The sequence below is a fragment of the Columba livia genome, chromosome 8 (genome assembly GCF_036013475.1).
Source record: "Columba livia isolate bColLiv1 breed racing homer chromosome 8, bColLiv1.pat.W.v2, whole genome shotgun sequence".
NCBI classification, from domain to species: domain Eukaryota; kingdom Metazoa; phylum Chordata; class Aves; order Columbiformes; family Columbidae; genus Columba; species Columba livia.
Window position 1 is genome coordinate 20,544,667 of NC_088609.1, and position 19,611 is coordinate 20,564,277.

Here is a 19,611-nt window from a genome sequence, read left to right on the forward strand (position 1 = left end):
TCTTATATTTAATCAGACTCTGTGGCTCCACAGTAAAGGTCTGTGGGTCCCTCTGGAGCAAATTTATAATGAATATTTCAGTTTATTAGTACAAAGGATTGTAACTATACACAAACCAGAACAAACAAATGTTATGTGATCTCTAATACACTGATCTGTATTTATGCTTGCCTAAAAGCCTGAGGTAGGCTCATTTAGGATATTGAGCCATAAAGTTTAACTACTGACTCAACCAAAGATGGCAGACTAGAAATTTTCCGTGTAACCAAGATAATTTTTTTAAAAGCATGTCACCTTTGTTATTTAAAGTTGATTTTGAGCTTAACACTTTTTAATTATTTTTTTGTGTGTGTATTCTGTAATATAGCACACTTTGCTAGACGTTATATGTAATGAATGTTTACATCAACCTGAAATATCCACAATGTGGCCCTTAAAATACTGTTAAAAGTAATATAGCAACCTGGAAGTGACACTGTGCCAAGCAAAAGGACCTTACAGCTCAAAGCATTCCAGTGAGTGGTCACCAGGCCATAACTTAATCGTGAAGCAGATTTTTGGGTTTAAGTACCAATACCTCTTTTGGTTGTAAATCAACTGGAGATGAGGGTCTTACACCCATCTGGACATTGGAAATCTCTTCTTTGAATTCAACTAATAGACATGGATGCTGCAAGTGTACAGTACATCATCTGATGTAAAGAACTTGCACTTACTATAGACGTATAAAAATCATGATGTAAACCCCAAAAGGTTTTGAATTCCTGTAGAAAACTATTAGTCACCTCAGAAAGGAAGACTAATCTGTACCTTGGGTACAGTTGATAAGGAAACTGCTCTAAAAGCTGCTCTCATTTTCCAAAGTTTCCCAGCCGGACTTGAACTTTAAAGCTTGAACTGATTTTAAATTGTTTACTTTCAAATAGCTTATGAAACACATAGGTGAAGAGCTGATATGTTTGTCACGCTTGTATATTTAGGAAGCCATGTGTTTATGAAGTGCTGTATCACATCTGTGGGAGAGACTGCAGTTTTGACTATAAGAAATCTGCTGACCTGCTGGATTCATTAACAGTTTAGAGTTATTTCTTAACCTCTTTAAAAGATTCTTTTTAAGAGTTTATAAATATATCTCTTTTCAGAGAAAGTGAATGTGCAATGTTAGAAGAGAAAATGAAGAACCTGAAAGAATAAAACTGCCAAATGTCAAACTTGCAAGGACCTACTGCAATTCAGAACAAAATCCAAATTCAGGTAAATTCTTAAGTTGCCATCTGTTCTGTTCACAAGTATCTTTTATATACTATAAATATATTGTACAGTAACAGCTTCCCAGCTGTGAAGAACCTGTTTGCCTGACTGTTCTTTTAATTCCTCTATAAAAGTTTGGTTTTGAAGTTGGCCATCTGCCTAGGTCTCCATGTGATAGGCATTAATAAAATATAATATATAGAATAAATTAAAACATCTGTTAAAATTAATGGGAAAAATGTCCTATTTGGCATGGCAGGAAATACAATAGCATGGAGAAATGGAACAGTCTGAATTGGTAATAATAATTTTGAGAGATGGAGATCATAAAGGAGGCACTTGGGATCTGGTCACGCAAGTCTTTGTGTTTGACTAAGAATGTGAGTAGTCCTTTTCTTGGCTTACTTGCACATGAACCTAATACTAAGCATGTTATTTTCAAGGTGTAGTTTTTACCTTCTGGTACAGCTATATAATTATCAAAGATTTACTTGTTCAGTATTTACTCTGTTCAGTATAACCCTTAGCAGGTGCAGTTTTATTGGGAAGGTACAAGGACTGCATTTCCTTCTTTGTCACCGTTGTGCTCTTTGTATATGTTGGGGCTATAGCTTAGAACTGTAACCATGTGGCCTCCCAAAACTGGGCCTGAGCTATGCCTAACTTCCCCTGACAAAGAAGCCAAAGGGCAGTCTGTCAGGATTTCCCCATGAAGTATTTGATGAGCGCATATGCGCATCTTTTGCTCTTGAGCCAGGTCAGCTGGACCGGAGCTGTGTCTGAATGTGGAGCTGTGCAGGGGTGCCTGGCTGCTGCCATACCTGCCTGATGTGCTTCTGACAGGCTAAGTGTTCCCACAACATGGGTACGCCATACTTTTCATATAAGCAGTATATAGCACATACTCATTGCTTATGCCTCTCCAGCAACTTAGGCTTGAGCTAAGCTTGAAGATAGTTAGGGAGATGATGAAGGCAAATTAGTTTTGCTAGTTATAGCTGGTAAAACAAGAGACAATGGACAGAAGGGACAACCGGGGAGGGTCAGGGTGGACATTGGGAAAAGCTTCCTTGCAAAGGAGGATAATACAGCACTAGAAGTTATTCAAGAAGGTTGTGGGATATTTCTTCATCCCTGGAATTTTTGGGGACTTGTTTAGATAATGCTATGGCTGGTCAGGTCCAGTGTTTGTGGTCTTCCTGCAAGTGAGAGGTTAGACTACAAGACCTCCAGAGACATGTTCCAACTAACATGTTTGAGTCAATTCTTGCTCAGATCAAAGCGCTCTCTCTAGCAGAGATCGGGAGCAGGCACTTAGGAAAAAGCAAAAGACAAGACATACATATTTAACCTCTATATTATCCCATCATCTGGCAACCAAGGGGTCAGGCATTTCCCAAATGAAAGACATCTTTGTGTTTATTTAATGAGCATTAAAAAGTTTGTTTGAGGTGTTTTAACTTTTTTATCCAGTAATTAGTTTAGGTGTGAAATATATCAGAATTGACCTTGTTGTAGAAAAATTTGGGGGGTTGATATTTAATGAAAGGGTATTTTTATGACAAAAATGTGATTAATTTAATTGATCAGCCACATAGTTCCTGCCTCAGTAACTAAAGTAAAACCAGGTTATCGTTATATAATTTCTAGCATTAAAAATGGGCAGCTCTAATTCAGTCTCCTCTGAGTCTTAGCTGGGTTATTAAGGTTTGCAGCATTTTCCACAACTGCTGAGCACTGTATCGTTTCTGTGTCTCCTCCTGTCCCATGTATTTTTTTAAACTGGGCAGTGGTCCTAGGTTTGTCTCCAGCATGCCTCAATACCTGAGTCTGTTTCATTACATTATTTTAGAAATCCACTGTGATTACTGCCTAATCCCTTTGTGCACATCTCTTGGACTTCTCCTGGAAACAGGGATTAACCTTCTGTGGCATTTCTGATCTAGCTCGATGTGGAATATGAATCACTTCTACTGCTGGACTGTGTGAAGTCTACCTTTGGAGATGCAGAGCACCTCCTGTTGCACAGACCAATCTGTGCTGTGCCCTGGAAGACAGCTCCAACTCTGAGTCCTTGTCTCTGGCGGTTGTCTTCCTGGGCAGAACACTTTCTGTTCTGTGTAGCACTGGAGGCTCAGCAACACAACTGGCATCACTTGGGTGCACTCAGCAGCAGTTGCTTGTGCCGCTTGCTCACGGCATCTGACCAGGCTGCACGTCCACCCTCTAGGTGGGAAAAGCTGGTGGCTCCAGCTGAGTGGCACATAGCAGTCACCTCTACCAACGACCAGTGTCATGTGGGTGCTGCCGCCTGGCCCTCTGCTGAAACATCACACCCAAGCACAGCGCTGTGATGGAGAGCACTCCGCATGGTTTTCTTTACTGGTTTGATGCTCACTCTCAGACATCTGGCTATTCCCATTACACAGCAGTATATAAGAAGTATCTCAAGGGTTTCTCCGTGTGTATCAAACGTAAACTGAATGTATCATGCCTCTAATTATGATCTTAAGGTCTCTTTCCGTTTGCTCTTATCTGAAGATTTTTTTACCTGCTCTTTACCCCTTGAAAACAGTCAAGGGCCCTTTGAGATTGACAGCATATTTCATGGAGGAAGCATCATTTCTGTGTATACAGTTCCATATTCTCTCGGTTCCTTATGTAGGCTAAAGGGAACTTGGTGGATACTCTGCTTAGACACAGTTAGAAGCATACTTTAGGAACTGTCAGATATGTGTGCATGTATACACCCCCATTGCTTTTTTTTGTAATCTTTCCCTTTTAAGCAGCCTGCTTACATACTTGATATCATAAGGATGAAAGGCATGGGTGGAGACAGATGACAGAAGAAAAGGAGAAGAAAAACAAAACAAACAAATAAATAAAAAAGAAACAAAAAAACCCAACACACCACAAAAAACTGATCCAGGAAACCTCAGACTTCAGTGTGAATAGGAAAGACCACTGCGAGAAGCAGTTATTTTTTTTTTTATTATTCTTTATTTTTTGTTACAGATAATTTTTAAAGTAATTGAGGGGGTGGGGAAGTCTTTTACTTCAGGTGACATAATTTTTACTATCAGTGTGAGTTGCAGTGGCACTCAGTACCACTGCACTAGTTAAGGGTCTGTGAAAAGTATTTCTGGTTTAAATCTAGAAGATCATATCTCTGTCTTCTCATATTGCACCATCCTGAAACTTATCAAGTTGTCACTGGAGAGGCAATTATTTCTGCTAAAATGTTAAGAACATAACTTACATTTCTAGGATATGTAATTTCATGAGAATATACAGATTTAGGAGAAACTGATGAATTTTTTTTTAATTTTTTGCTTTATTTTGCCCCAACTTTGTTGATACCATCAAAATGAAATTTTGTTTGCTTTCAGTTGAAAACTAGGTTTAATTGTGTTTGTAATTTTCAAGGGTAAGGGAGAGGATTGAAAACCTATGAGAGCTGAAAAAAAACACTGGGACTGGCCAGAAAATACTGTTCCATCCTATGAAAGAGAGATGATACAATTTCCAGTTTGCAGATTGTTGATTTTGAGAGCAGTCGGTGCTGGAGGAAGAGGCTGTGCTTCCCAGCCGTGACTCACTGGATCTCGGGAGCAGAAGGGAGAGCGGGTGTGAGGAAAGCCAGGAGCTGTTGTTAGGAGCTGGATGGCTGAGCCTATTAACAGAATGTAGCTTGTTATTTTTACTTTGCAAACTCCCTAGAAGAGTGACCACTTTGGAAGAGTGAGAAAAAGACCAGGGAGCAAGGGAAGTGGCGACCATGTTTGAAGGGGCAAAAGGAGACTGGGGAAGAAGAGTGAAGGTGTCTTTCAAGTCATTTGAAAATATTTAAGTAATTTGCTAATTGACCAGCTTCAAGGAGCACTTTGAATCATCAGTGAAATGTATTGAAGCAGTAGCATAAACAGTTTAACCAATTTAGAGTAAATGAACTGCAAATAGAAAATTAAGATTACCCTGTGTTTCAGGTTAGTTATTTATGTGAAGAAAGCTAAGTGGTCTTGGCAAACTTGGTGATTTTTAGTTTTTTTATCATGAATTTGCTTTAGGAATGCTGATCATTGTAAATGGATGATAATGGTTTTCTTATTAAAAATATTCAAGGTATAAAATATATTTCTTTTCTACCTTGCTGTGAAATTGAACCTTTCCTCTCTCCCTCCATAAAAATGGAGAAAATGAATCCAAATTATTTCCCAGTAGTGCTCTTATTGGGAAAGTTGTAGGAGTTTAAGATTCCCATTCCTGTAGTTGGTGTCTCATTTGCTGGCTTGGTGTTGCAATGCTTTCCTCTCCGGACCTCAGCTACATGGCTAAGGCTGCTTCTTAGGGCATGGGTGAAGGCAAGTTCAGTTCTCTGCTCTACTGTTCTTCTCTGTCCCAGATGGGCTTTGTACACTTTGTTTCAACATTGGGCTGTGTCTCATTTATCCTCTTGTAATAGCTTCGCTTAATATTGGGCAATGAACCAGAACTTTGACTGAGAGTTGGAGAAGTAAGTTAGATTCTTTGTATCTCACATGACTACAGAGGCCACAAGGCTACTGACTAACATGAAAAGTAATTATTGGCATTTTGAGGAATATTCTGCTCTTGATCAGAAATCTGTGTACATTCCTGGTAAATATTGAGATTTTGATACTTTTCAGAGAGAAATTGGAGTCCCCAGTAGCACTATTAGTATTTTCATTAGAAGCCTGAATAGAAATTGTGACTACTAACATACAACTCCTCAGAGAATTTTCAAAGGACTTACTAAAATTTGTATTCATTATTTCTTCTGATTTAAGACAGAAGAGAAATATGGAAGAGTAACAAAAAAATTCTTCAGTATTTATGGACAGAATCTTTATTTCTCACAGTCAGATGTGGCTGTTACCATTGACATTACTATGCTGCTGAAATACACGATATGCTGAAAGCAGACTGGCACCATGTGGTCTGTGCAGCGTGGATGGGAACCAGAAAGAGCGTGGAGGAGATGACAGGTTGCAGTACCTAGGCAGTGGGGTCAGGGTTGTCCCTGATGCATTGGCCATTGTATCTTGAACATATGTTTTGAAATCATTAAACTGTTTTCTAAGGTCCCTGTTCCTATTTCACAATTATTATTTCCCTGCAGAAGAGTGGTCAGCTATGTAACAGAGTGAGGGGACAAAGTCTGAAGACAGTAAACAAGCTGCTGGAGTTTGTGGATGCCTGCGGAATGTGGATTATCACATTCATCCAAGGAGCTGCAGATGCATGCAAATTTTGATAAGTATGATGGCTGATACTTGTTTGCTTAACAGCTGGGACCTTCTTTTGCTAGCTTCCTCACCAGTTTAGAAGTGTTTCATACATGTGCCATGTAGAATAAACACCAGATTGCCTCCCTGCCGGCCAAATTCTTAGGACATTGGTGCCCATGAAGTTGCTCTGAGAGTGCTGAGCAATCATGACTGCGTTTGCTATGATAGTGTTTGTTCGCAGGACAGGAACCTGATGAAGCAGGAATGGTGCATTGACAGCTCAGTGTCATATTGAGATTGCCACTGTTAGCTTGATCTCACACCCTGCAGAAAGTAAAACTGACCTGAGTAGGGCTTAATGAGGATGTTAAGCTCCTTTTTGGAGGATGGATGAGATCCACAAAGACTCCTTCTCATGAGATTACAGCAGCTAGAAGGGAGGAGAGAGGAATAATTGCTGAATTTTGAACTTTGTGGCTATTGAGAGCTTTTATGTACTTGGCAGTCAAACTGTTAATATCATATATTTGCTCCCTATTTCCCATTGATCCATTTCCTGTAGTTCCCAGATCAGCAGAATATGGCTATGCTGAGGTCTTGTGGCTGCATGAACTGTTTGTTTCTTGATTTGCATTTTTTCTTAATTAGCTCTTCAACCTCAGTGACCTTCCAGGGTTGCCTCTTGCCATTCCTGTATTAGTTCCCAAAAGCTTTGCTTTTGCACATATTTTCTGCCATTTTCTCCAAAGAGAGTGTTTGTCAGTAGTACCTACTTTTGTAGAGAGTAATAGGTGTTATTTGCCATTGCACCTGTAGGTAAAATTCTCTCCCCTTTCATTTCAGTATTTCCTTGTACTCCTGGACTACTGAGAAGTTCAGTAGAGGACATTATCAGACTAGAGAGTTCTTCTACAAATTCTTAATCGTTTGTTGTTTTCTCTTTTGTGACGTGCCTCTTGACAATAAAGTCAAATCCACATTGTAATCTGAATTTAAAATAAATTCAGTTACTGTTAATCCAAATACGTGTTCTTAAAATTAAAATGGCTGTCAAAAAATATAGGTGGGCATGAAGTACAAAAGTGCTCTGATTAGGAACAGTGTAGTGTCATTATATGCTTAATTTTTCATGTTATCTCCCTGTAAGTCCCAGTGGTGGAAACCTGAAAGTGAGAAAAAAGAGGAAGTGGGAAAACTGCAACTTTGCAGCAAGAAAAACTCAGGATGCACAGCAGAAATTCACACTCTTTCCACCTTGGTGTGTTAACACTTCTGATTTGAACTGTTAATTGCTTTTGTGCCTTTAACTCTTTGGCAAACTTTGTTTTTAGGTGTCTGTTACAGCGGTATAATCCACTGCTTAGTATAAAAGCAATGAGGGAATCACTTTCCTGCCTTTTATTTGCTGGTCTCTGTTTATACAGGAAAAAACAGTCATTGTGCTTTCTTAAAAAAATCTCTATTGTATTGGATTTTCAGCTTAGTTGAACAGCAACCACTTTTGAAAAATGACAATGTCCCTATGATACTTTCCTTCTAAACAAGACTTCTTCAGATACACAGTGTGAATGACTTAAATGGCAGGCTGGTAAGAAGGGAAAGCTTTGATTTCTGTTATCCTTGTATTGCCAGAAAAAAAAGCAAGAACATTAGCTGGTTGTTGCTCCAGTTCATACAACATAAAAAAAAAACCCAACCAAACAAACAAAAAACACCAAACAAAACACACACACATACACACACACATAAAACAAACAAACAAACAAAAAACAAACTGGCCGCACAATAACAACAAAAAACCCCTGAAGATAAACCCTCTTATTTTTATGGTGGCAATCTGAAGAAATTAGGAAAAAAATACTTCTTTCTTGTTGTCTTTTCCTGGGCTTCTGTTTTCTTGTAAATCACTATTTTTAAATAGGCAGTAGTGGCTAAAACAGAAGTGAGTTTGTATCTGTGACTTATAATCTGAAAGTAAGTAATCAATCATGCTGTGCATGACAATTTTCCATAGAGAAATTTTATGTCAAAGACTGCATGTGTGAGTGATCTGTAAGAGAAATCCATGCTTAGTGTTCATCTGAACTCTTAGATCTTGGTAATCTGTCTTCAATTTGTGAGCTTGTCTTCCATCTGTGCAGTGCATGGAGACAGGCAGCAGCCTGCGGAGCCAAATGGGAGTTTCACTGCTGGAGGAGTCTCTGACATGCTGGTTCCTTGCACTGCCTCATTGGGAAGGCTGTGAAGAAGACACATGAACAATGTAAGAAAAAACAGGTTATGACATGTATCAGGCTTCATGGGGTGTGGTTTACATCAGTCCTGAGAGATTAAAAAAAAAAAAGTCCAAGAAAAAGAAGACAGAACTGGCGCTTATGTTGCTCCATACTTTTATCTATGATGCACATTTACCTCAGCTGAGGAATGGGCATATAGCAGTGAAACTCTGTATTGTAAACCTGGTTTGTCATCTCAGGCTGTCCACAAATGACAGTCTAGAAGCAGAGAGATGTTTGTGCATGAGTTTGCAGGTCGCAGATTGCTTTCTCCTCAAGTATGCTTTACAGCAATGAAGGCACAATTAACAGAATTGGTACATTTTCCTTGTTGACATCATTATTGGTCCTGATTAAATGTAGTAATCCCTAGAGTAAGTAAATTGCTTCTGTTGTATATTTGTGATGCTTAGGGAAGCCTAAGTCTAACAAAAATTCCAAGTGCCAGGAATACCCATTTTGCTGACTTTTTTCTTTCAGTAGTGTTATACTTTGACCTTGTGGGACAGAAGAAATGATTCATCTAAAAAATTCAGGTCAGTTCATTCAGTTCAAAACTTTCTTAAGAGATGTCAAACCTGGGGTTTCTGAAAGGTTCTTTTCAATTTGTGCTTAGGAAAGCAGTGGGGAAGGGAGGGAGTGAGGGAGACTCACAAACCTGTGTGTACCTGTTTTTTACTGTTTTTTAACAGCTCTCTACTGCCTTGGAAAATCAAAGTTAATTAGTATACTGGGTGTGAACATACAAAGTGTACGTCACAGCAGCATGGAGTTACTACTGAGCAGTACACACCATCTGATGTAAGTTCAGTTTACAATGGCTCATATTTTCAGTGAAAAATTTTCAGAGGTCTACAGACTCTCTGGACTAATCTGTTGCCTGGGAAACTGCACTTTGTAGATTAAGGTAAAAGGAAAACATGGTTATTAGATATGTATTTTTAATAATTATTACAGTAATTTTCACAATAAACATCCAAGCCAGGATATGGCCATGGATTTAACGAACCTTTTCATGTTTGTACAGCACTGAGACTAAAGTTGGGTTTATTTTTGTAAGAAACACATAGTTGTTTCTGAGGTTAAATATTAAGCAAAAGTAGTTCTTTTCCCAGTGTATGAGTTGTAGATATAAAATCTCTTCCTCTCAGTATTAATGGCTTGCTGTGTCTGCCTTATATGCAGAGTGGACGGCTGGAGGAATGGTTGAATCCCTCCCTCCCAAACCTGGAATAATTGAAAAAGCCAAGAGAGAATAAGGTTTGCCTGAACTCTTATAGCTCTAATCATTTTTTATCCTGTGGGTGTCCCCTGTTTTCTTAGCACTTGTACTTTTCAAGAGCATGAGCTTAAATTTTCATAAGAGATATATAGCAGACAGATTTACTTAATGTGTGGTAAAGCATAGAGCATCGACTTCTGAAATTGTTAAAATAGAATACTTAGACCGGGCACTCCAAATACTGAAACTTGATTTGCATACCATTTCAAATGAGAGTTTTGAAATACACGAAGAGCACAAGAGTATCAATTTTGAACAAAATGATGCAAGAGTATCATTTTGAACCTCCTCTGAAAAAAAAGAAAATGAGTTCATATTAAAATACTAAACGGTACCTCCAGCTTTGGCAAATCAACAAGACAAAAGCTAATTGTTTTTGCAGACTCTAGTTCCTTGGGTGACACTAGGTAGGACATCATTTGCATTGAGGAGGATGGAGAAAATGAAGGCAAATGAAAATAGATACTCATATGGAGATGGCGAAAGCTCAAATGAAAATGCATTTCAGGGAACTTCTTTCCTATGCAAGTGCCTGAGGAGGCACTTCTTCCAAAACATAACCACCAGGATGTTTTTTACAAGAGCAGCCATGGTACTCTCTGGAGAGCAATGCGCAGATCCAGTATCTGAGCACAAGCGCCCAGTCACTGTTTCCAGGTCTGGTGCTCCTAGATGCCCTCTGCATGGCCAGACCAGCCTTTCATGGCTGCTGTCCCTTCCTCAGCCATGGCACGTGGCTGCTGGGACTTGGTCTGCGTTTCCTTGTGGCTGGGACAGCTCCCTCAGGGGTCACCTGCTTGGTCACGGTGTCCCGAGCTGTGCTGAGAGCTGTTTTCCTCTCTCTGCTCTCAGGAGAGCTGCAGGTTTCCCAAAAGCTGGGTCTGGTCTCTCTACATTTCTTCCTGCTGGGCTTTTGTTTTTAGCAGTGAAATGAATTCTGTGATTCAAAAGGAATTACCTTTAAAACTGGATCTGTGGTATCGGTTTTGGACAGGCAGCAAGAGAAATGGCAGGTTTTCCATTGTGCATGTGCAGCAGGAGTCTCAGACTCTTGCTCAAACAAGTTTCTATGAAGAAACTCACTGAAAAGCTAATGGCTTTTCTGGTAGTAAATCCATTCTTTCTCCGGGGTTAAGCCATTCAGTAACTGTGGGCACTGATCTCTCTGTTAGGGTTTTCCAGACATGGTCTCTGTCAAAGTGTCAAGCTGCTGCTAGAGGATGAATGCTCCAATCCATACTAAAGAATATTTTCTAAATCAAATGGAGTTGTGGAATTGAGAAGTTGACATGGGCATAGTATCTAAACTGTCACACCTGCATACAAAAAGAAATAACTCAGGACACACCACAGTCTCCCGGACTGGTGGAGTCTATTTTTAACTCCCTAATTGGGGTAAGTTAGAGAAATTTGTCGTTCTTTGCCATTCAGCTTCCATCTCAACTCCCTAGTGGTAAAGACTTAATTCATTTGGCTGTTATTGTACTATATATATATATATATAAAACTTTTTTTTTTTTTTTTTTTTAATTCAGGAAAGGTTTATGTTATAAAAGTCAGGAGACTGTTTTGTTAGGTAAGCATTGAACCTGGACTGTTCCATCTAGTTCTACCAGTGGCCCAGAGTGTTCCCCAGCAGAGCACTCAACAGTGTGACTAATCTGTTACATATAGTTTGTTCTGTCATGTTCTGCCCATAGGAAATTTGTATAAACATTGCAATGCTTTCCTGTGCAAGATGTTGTTTATGTTTGTGAACGTTTGTTATTTATGCATGTATTAGAAAAGGTAGCTTTGAGTAGAGAGCTGGCTTGCTCTCTTGGTTCTTCTGGGAACTCATTCCAGAGCTACTATTACTGTCCTCTGAGGAACCTTATTTGCTACCCAAGTAATCTTTATTACTGAACACGGTAATTACTGACATTACAGAATTGTTTATGCTTTTAGACACTATTTTAAAATAATGTGTGTTTTGGTGGTTTTGTGTGTTTGGGTGTTTTCAAGATAAAATGTGACAACTTTTGGATAGTTTGGTGTTGTCATGGTTGTTTGCTGGAACACCACACACAGTAGCTCATGGACAACAGCAAATGGCAATTTAAAGACTGGTCTTGACTCATAATGTAATTGTCTCAGGCAATTTAAAAGGTCAGTTAAGTTACTTAGTAAGTTAAGTTACTTCAGCAAACTCTATATATCAGTGTCATGGTTGAATACATCAAAACAATTAGCAGAAAGTCGCCCATCATGTTTGACTCCAGGTGCTATGTTTGGCTTTTCAAATCTGTATTCTATCTTTTGAGAAAGTTATGATACATATTTTCCTCATCTTTGATGGTAACATATAAAGCAAAACTGGTTTTTGTTTTCCATAAAAAGGGTGCTTTAAAGATAAATGTATCTCAAATATCAACAGTTTCATAAAGTACAAGTTGTACACAGATTTCTTGTTCATAGTATCATTCCTTTTAAATAGTATCTCAGTTTATGATGGCGAATTTCAGAACTGCTTTGAAGTTTATTTTTCTAGTCTAGTGCCACAATGTTTTCTCTTAAGGCTTTGTTACTATGTATCTCTGGGCAGATATGGATAGGTCTTATTCCAGCTTGCTTAATTTCTTTATATTGAATTACTGATTCTGTTATATATTTGTGATTGAGCATGTGTCTCTAGGAAATCTTTTTCTCTGAAAAAATGCAATATGTTGCACTTTTAAAGAATAACATTCAAAGGCTGGAGAAAAAACCCTCAAACATGATTACTTGTACTTGAAGCACATAGTGCTGTGAATCAGCCACACTGATTATGGGGAAATGAGAAATTTAATATGAAATAACCTATTATTCTGAAGAAGAATACAGGGGTATCATACGTCTCAACTTCTGAATGAAAAGAGTAAGCACCTGATTAAAGAAACAGTAAATCTTTCAGTCAACTGAGTCACTTTCTGGAAGGACTTGTATTAATTCTGGGCTACATAAGCAGCAGTTATTAGCATTCAGTCAGTTTTTTCCAAGTTTATTCTCTGGCAGGCCCATACCAATAAAACTCTGTTTCAACTAAGTTTTATATTGTGCTTGAACATTTCTCACCTGCTTGGAGTATCTCATCTCTTGTTCCTAAAATGTTAAATGTCAAATTACCCTACATTTCACCTCACTTGTTTTGGAGTATTATAATTCATTCCTTAAAGAAGCAAGGGTTGAGTCTACCTGAGTGTCAATCAGGGTCAAATTTTAGCATCTACTTAACCAAAAGCTCATTTCTTGTCTTGATTTAATTGTAGAAATGGAACAATGGCATAATCCAATCTACTTGCTATTCTAAATAATTCAAGTCACTTTATTCAGATTCCTAAGAAGTGACTGTCAGCAGTTTGGGATTTGAAATAGCAAGTATTTCTTTATGCTTAACAAAACACAGATAACTGACAGCCCCTTCACACAGGGAATGGTTCATTTTGTGATGTAAAACAGATAGCTTGGTTGGGAATAATATTGTATATCTGTATGCAGGATTAAATCCCAGACAGAAGGCAAAGGCAGGTGAAAAGATTGTATTGCTAGTCTCTTCTTCCTGCAGTAAAATTGAATATTTCACAGTCCTCAAGAGAGTAAGTCAAGTGACTGGTTAATGCATTGGCTATGTTTCACGTAGTTTGTAACTGGTTTTGAACTTTCCACTGCCGCCTTTAAACACAGGCAGATTGTTGCTGAGATTGAATAGCTTTCCCTAGTAAGAATCTTGTGATAGGAAATTTAAACGTTAGAGAACAGTATACCTCCAGCATAGGTAAGCAATATTCCTGACATCATTGATAATCAAAGTGCTCAAGAGCCAGGTTGTCTTCTTCAGCAAAGACTGTTTCGATGTTTGGGGGTTTCTTTGTTTGTTGTTTGTGTTTTGTTTTTGTTTTTAATTTACTTAAATTAGTTCAATGTGCACAATTTGAGAAGCTGAGATTTGCATTCTTAGAGCTTGTGATCCATGGAAATAACTCTGATAGCCAAAGTGATTAGATGGTGCCTGGGAGCCGATTAGTGCAGCTCTTTGCTATCACCCTGTATCACAATGGTGTGTTCTTCAGTATCTGCCATTTGTAAACCTGCCAGCATCTCAGTGCATGAAGCATCAGTAAAACATTTCTGGGAATGCTGCCAAAAGGAATGGCTTCATGCGTTTTGCCCTTTTCCTCCTCTCTGGCTGGTGCTTTCTGAGATCCCTGCTGGAGATCAGCCCAGGAGGTACATACATCTCTGTGCCCAGTGTGGATGGAGCCACACACATAGGGCAGTCTTACTTGTCCAAATAATTTCCAGGTGGGTGGATAGCAGCATCTTGCATGTCATCCTTCTGAGCTGCCATGCTCATTAGCTAACTGATCCAACAGCAACCACTTAATGTGTGAACCCCCTGAAGAGGAACTATTAAACTGGTGGGTTGAGTGAATTCCCGTTGAAATTATACAGAAAATGCTTTGAAAAATATTTCAGAGCCTCCATGAGTTAAAAAAGCAATCTGTGCATTTTGAAAGCTATGCTGAAGGGGACTATGATATTTTTGTGTTCTTGTGGTGAAAAATTACACTTGAAGAGATGTTTGAACTTGAAACAACATGCAGGAGGAGAGCAGGCAGCAGGCAGCAGGCGGACTTTGAAGAGCAGCTCTGGATGCCTTGGCAAAACTCCTGTTGGTGGCGGGAGTCCTTTTGCTGGCAGGTGAAGAGGCTTCTGCCTTCAGCCAGGGTCTGTCTGAGAAGTGCTCCCAATTAAGTGTGGCTGATCACATTCAGATTTGCTTGCTTTAAAGTATAATTGTCTAAAACTACAGGCAAATACTAATTTTTCAATCAACTGTCTGATTAGATTGTAAAACTCAAGGTTCATAGGATCGCAGAATAATTACATGTGGAAGAGTCTCTGGTGGTAACCTGGTTCATTTTCCAGTCAGATTCTGAGTATCTCCGAAGATGGATATTTCACAACCCTTCTGGCCTTTTCCATTGCTTACCTTATTGTGAAAAATTTAGTTTAAACTGCAGTTGCATTACCACAAAAGTGCAACATTCACATATTTATAACATCTGTTCTAGTGCACTTCCCTGTCACCCAAGAATTTAAACAGGAAAGCTATCAGGAACTAGAGGAGCCTTGTAACATGCCTGTAACCTGGACTGAGGAGGATATTAGATCATATATGCACCTTCTTTATCTTGCACTACAGGATATTTCTTATTTCAAGTAGCTTCAGATGAGGTCTTTGCATTTTGTTATTCTCTGTAAGTGAATTTCTCATATATGCATTAAGATTCCTACATTCTCCATTAAAAAAAAAAAAATCTGCATTGGAAGGAAATAAAGAGAGTAGTTTTTAAGAAGGCAAAATTATTTGATTTTGAGTGATTACTTTTTAGATATCTTGAATAAGTACTATTGACTTGATATATATGGGTTTTTTCTAAATTTGTCTTGAAACCCAAATTTTTAGTGATGAGAATCTGGCAAACACATTAAAAAGTGAAGAATTTACACATGTATACATGCAGCAGTATTTACATAATGTTCTATTGGAGTATTACAATATCAACAGCTGAATTTCAGTGACCAGGATGACTCCAAGTACATTTATTTGCTAAAGTGCTGCAATGCCTTTGTCAGAAAGCGTAGGATGACTCAGATGATTCTAGAACAGGGTAGTACAGTGTGCAGAATAGCTCAGATCGTAACGGGAAATATGACCAGATCTTAAATGATTTATGTCGTTTTAGCTTTTTTAAAATTTCATCTATTTAACTTAACTTGAAGTTAATTACAGATTTTCTTTCCTAGTAAGAGGGTTGATATACCCACATGACAATTGCGTATAGCATATAGGTAAGTGTCTAGCAGTTTCTGCAATAATTAAGTAAAATAATAATGTTTGGAATAAACCACAAAAAAAAAAAAAAAAGTATGATTTCCTTAAAAGCTTAATTGCATAAAGTGCTTTCTCTTAGCCAAGTCAAGGTTTCCTTTCGTGCTGCTGAGGGGGCAAAAATTAAGTATTTAAGTCTACAGAGAACACCCAGCTTTTAAGGGGGGGGTGAAGACTGGATTCTAGGGATGAAAACCTAGAACAGTGTTATTTGCCTTGCTAGAAAATGTGACACCTGTGGACTTATTATGTGCTACTAAAAATCCTGCAAACTTGATTTAATATTGCAAAGCAAACAAGAAACATCTTTTCCAGAATCCTAATTTCTGGTTGGAAACAGGGGCTTGCTGATGATGAGTGTTTTTCTCTTGATGAATGTGTAATAATCTTCAAGCCAGTTGTGTGAGCTCAGTACTCACATCAATCAACATACTTGAAAAGGAAGCCACCCACATTTACTGAAGTGTATGGTGAGATACAGAGGTTACAAATGAGTCTGAAGTCCCATCTGGAGAATGAGAAGCTTATTTTTTTTAAGATAACCAGAAGTGGGAGGAGTGAATGCTAACTTTTGTGCCCACAGTTGCTCTTCATATGACTATTTGAGGCTTTTTGGCAAGCTGAAATTGAATGCACCTGGGATTTATGAATTTTGGTGGATTAATACACAGTATGCATCAAGGTAACAGAGTTAACCCTTGCAACAGACTCATTGGAGTTATTGTCCATATAGGTTTTCCCATTTGCTGAACTAAACAGATGATCTACAGAGACTTGAAGACATTTGGATGATTTTCCTGGAAGGCTGAAATAGCATTAAGCTAAGGTTTCCAGGTGAAACCTGGTCAAAGAAGGCAGGCAGTGGCTTGGGTTGAAGACTATCTCTGCTGTCTGTAGCAAAGGATACAGGAATCAGCTGGTTTGACCACAGGAGCAATATCCACAACATTTGCTTCTGCTGGTAGCAAAAGGGTTTATCAGGCAGGACAGTACCTGTTGTTATAGGATATATTCTTGCCCACTCCGTTCTCTGTCGAACTCTTCTGCGTCTCTGACACAGACTCGTCGTGGTCCCCACCTGGTGCTGAGGACAAGCTGCAGCCCTGGCTGTGGCCTTTGTTTCTTCTCTGCTGGACCTGGGCACCAGCACTGGCCCTGCCCTGCCGTGGTGAAAGGGAGGAGGCAAGAAACGATGCTGGGAGCAGGAGGGGAGAGATAGGTCTGTATGTTGACAACAGACACACGGTGCTTGAAATTCAGACTGAAATATTATCTCATCTAACAGATTTTTTGAAAATTACTAGCTTTTTTTGTTATTAGATTATTTTGGTTGTGTTGAGTTTCGTGGAGGTTTTTTGGTGGGGGTTTTTGTTGGGGGTTTTTGGTGGTGTTGTTTTAACTATCCTACTTGTCAAAACATTAGTCTCTTCTCCTTACTCTTCCAGCCTTTTCAGGGGGAATCATTCCTATTACTTAGGGAAAATATATGAAGTCTTCCATGGCTCTTCAGTGGCAGTGGGTTTTGTCTGTTTTGGTTGGTGGCCTTATTTTTCTGATTTTTCTGTCTAGTCTCTGAGGAAACTTCATGGTAACTGTGATCCTAAGCATTCTATACTTAACAGCCAGAGTTTAGAAACTTGATGAAATTGTAGAGTAAAATCTGAAAAATCACTTATACAAAACACACTCTTGTGAACTGCATTTCTGTGAGGGTAAAAATCAAAGGGGAAGCTTGAATGCATATTTTTGTGTTCAGTGGAGTAAAAACTTACTTCTTGCTAATATTCAGCCCTGTCCTCACCTTGATGACACCCCCCAACTTTTTAATATACAAGGATTCTTCTCTCCTCTGCCTTTCTGTATTTTCTGGTCTCCCTCCTGTCCATCCCTGAACATCCTGCTATTTTGGCAGCAGCTGGGAGAAATCCCAGCTCCCGTACATGTGCCATTGATAAAGCACTAGCACCTGTGCCACTTGTTTACCATTGCTGCAGTGTCTGCATCTCAAGGAATTTATTTTTGCTCTTGGCTTGCTGCAAGGAAAACTGACTTATCTGTGTGTTTTTTAGCATGTTCCTCGGCTTATTATTCATGTTATCTGAAGAAAATGGGACAAGCTCAGAGTAGCACTGCAGCGAGCACTGAGGTATGTGTGGAGTCCAGGAGCTGGCCAGCAGCAGCCTGCTGTGGTGGGGTGGCTGGAGACCTCACGCCCTCTCCCCTACAGTAACAGAGTCACAAATGGGTCCCAGATGTGTGAATGGGCTGCTGAAAACCAATCTGTTTGGAAGGACCTGTTGCTATGGTTTTTAGAAAGGATACAGTTTAAGGTGTTTAAAAACTCTATAATTGAATAAAATCACCAGTGAACAGTCAATTTGGAGCATACCAAAATAAGTATATTTTGCTTATGTAGTCAATCCTAGAACAATAAATACTTTGTCATTCAATCCAACAGTTTACTTCAGGGATTAGCATTGAATATAAGCAGTGTGGTCAATGTCATTACCACACCACACCTTTGGGTGCAGTTGCACCTACTTTTTTATTTATTAAAATCTACGGTTCAGTTTCGTTTTGTTGTTTTTTTTTGTTTTTTTTTAAACCCTGTAACCTCATTATTTTGCTAATTAAAAAATGTGTTGTTGAGAGTAACCTGGAGTTGCATAAATCAATAATGCTACACAGAAAAAGAGATCAAATTATACCTCTTATTTGCATAATGGACAAGATCTAAAACGAATTCCTCAGGTTAATGAGGGTCCTCAGGGTTGTTTGTGAGGATATATGGCCTCCTGTGACACCAGTGTGCTACTGATTGAAAAGTGCTGCTCATAGCCAAGGAAAAGGCAAGAGAAAATAAGGAGCAACCTGGTTGAGGGAGTCCATATGCTGAAGGGTTTAGCTTTAGTGTATTGATTTTTGGCTGCCTACATTGAGCTCCGGCATAAGCTGAGGATACAAATTCAGATTTACCTTGCTTTGAGATTCAAACTCCTTCCTAATCACAGCTGGGGATTTGACTAAGATGCAGCTGAGTTCCCAAGTTTCTGTCATACTGACATGAGGTTATCTTTGCCTTTCTTAGAAAGAGAACAGTGGTCCCCAGAGAAGACAAACAAACACCCTGAAACGTGCAGGGGCTTATGCATCTCAGTTAATTTAGAAGAGGGCTGATTCTTAGGCGAGACAGTCATGGGGCCAAAAAATACTTGGAGCAGGCAGTTACAGTAACATTAGAATGTCTCATATTTCCTACTCTGTTTCTCTTCCATTACCTTTATCCTCTTATTCCAGGCAGTTAGATTAGTCTTTCTCTGATTACCTTGCTGTGAATCCGTGATATGGCTGGAGAAGCACAGAGCAGTGCCACAGCTGCCCATGCCTGCATGGGAGGAAAGGGGCAGGAGGAACCTCACTTCCGCTGGAGCGCAGAGTTGCAGCAACTCTCTGCAAATGGGATGGCTGTTGAAAGCTTGTAGTGTAGCTGCAGTTGGATGCACTGTTAATGGAGATGGCAAGAGGTGGATTCAAGGCAGAAGGGAAGGCCTTTCACCTCCCCAGACAGTGTAAAATTCCCTATTCCAAAGTTCAGTTGAGGATAGACAAATGCTGTGGGGTTTGGTGTGTTTCTGTTTG

The 19,611-nt window shown here is 39.1% G+C and overlaps 1 long non-coding RNA gene across 1 annotated transcript; it reads left to right on the forward strand.

Moving 5' to 3' along the window:
• Positions 1–1,138: 1,138 nt before the first annotated feature.
• LOC110361106 (uncharacterized) lies at positions 1,139–8,763 on the forward strand. The gene is made up of 3 exons (XR_010474343.1): positions 1,139–1,254; positions 6,392–6,529; positions 8,642–8,763. It is a non-coding gene; the product is annotated as an uncharacterized LOC110361106 (long non-coding RNA).
• The last annotated feature ends 10,848 nt before the right edge of the window (positions 8,764–19,611 follow it).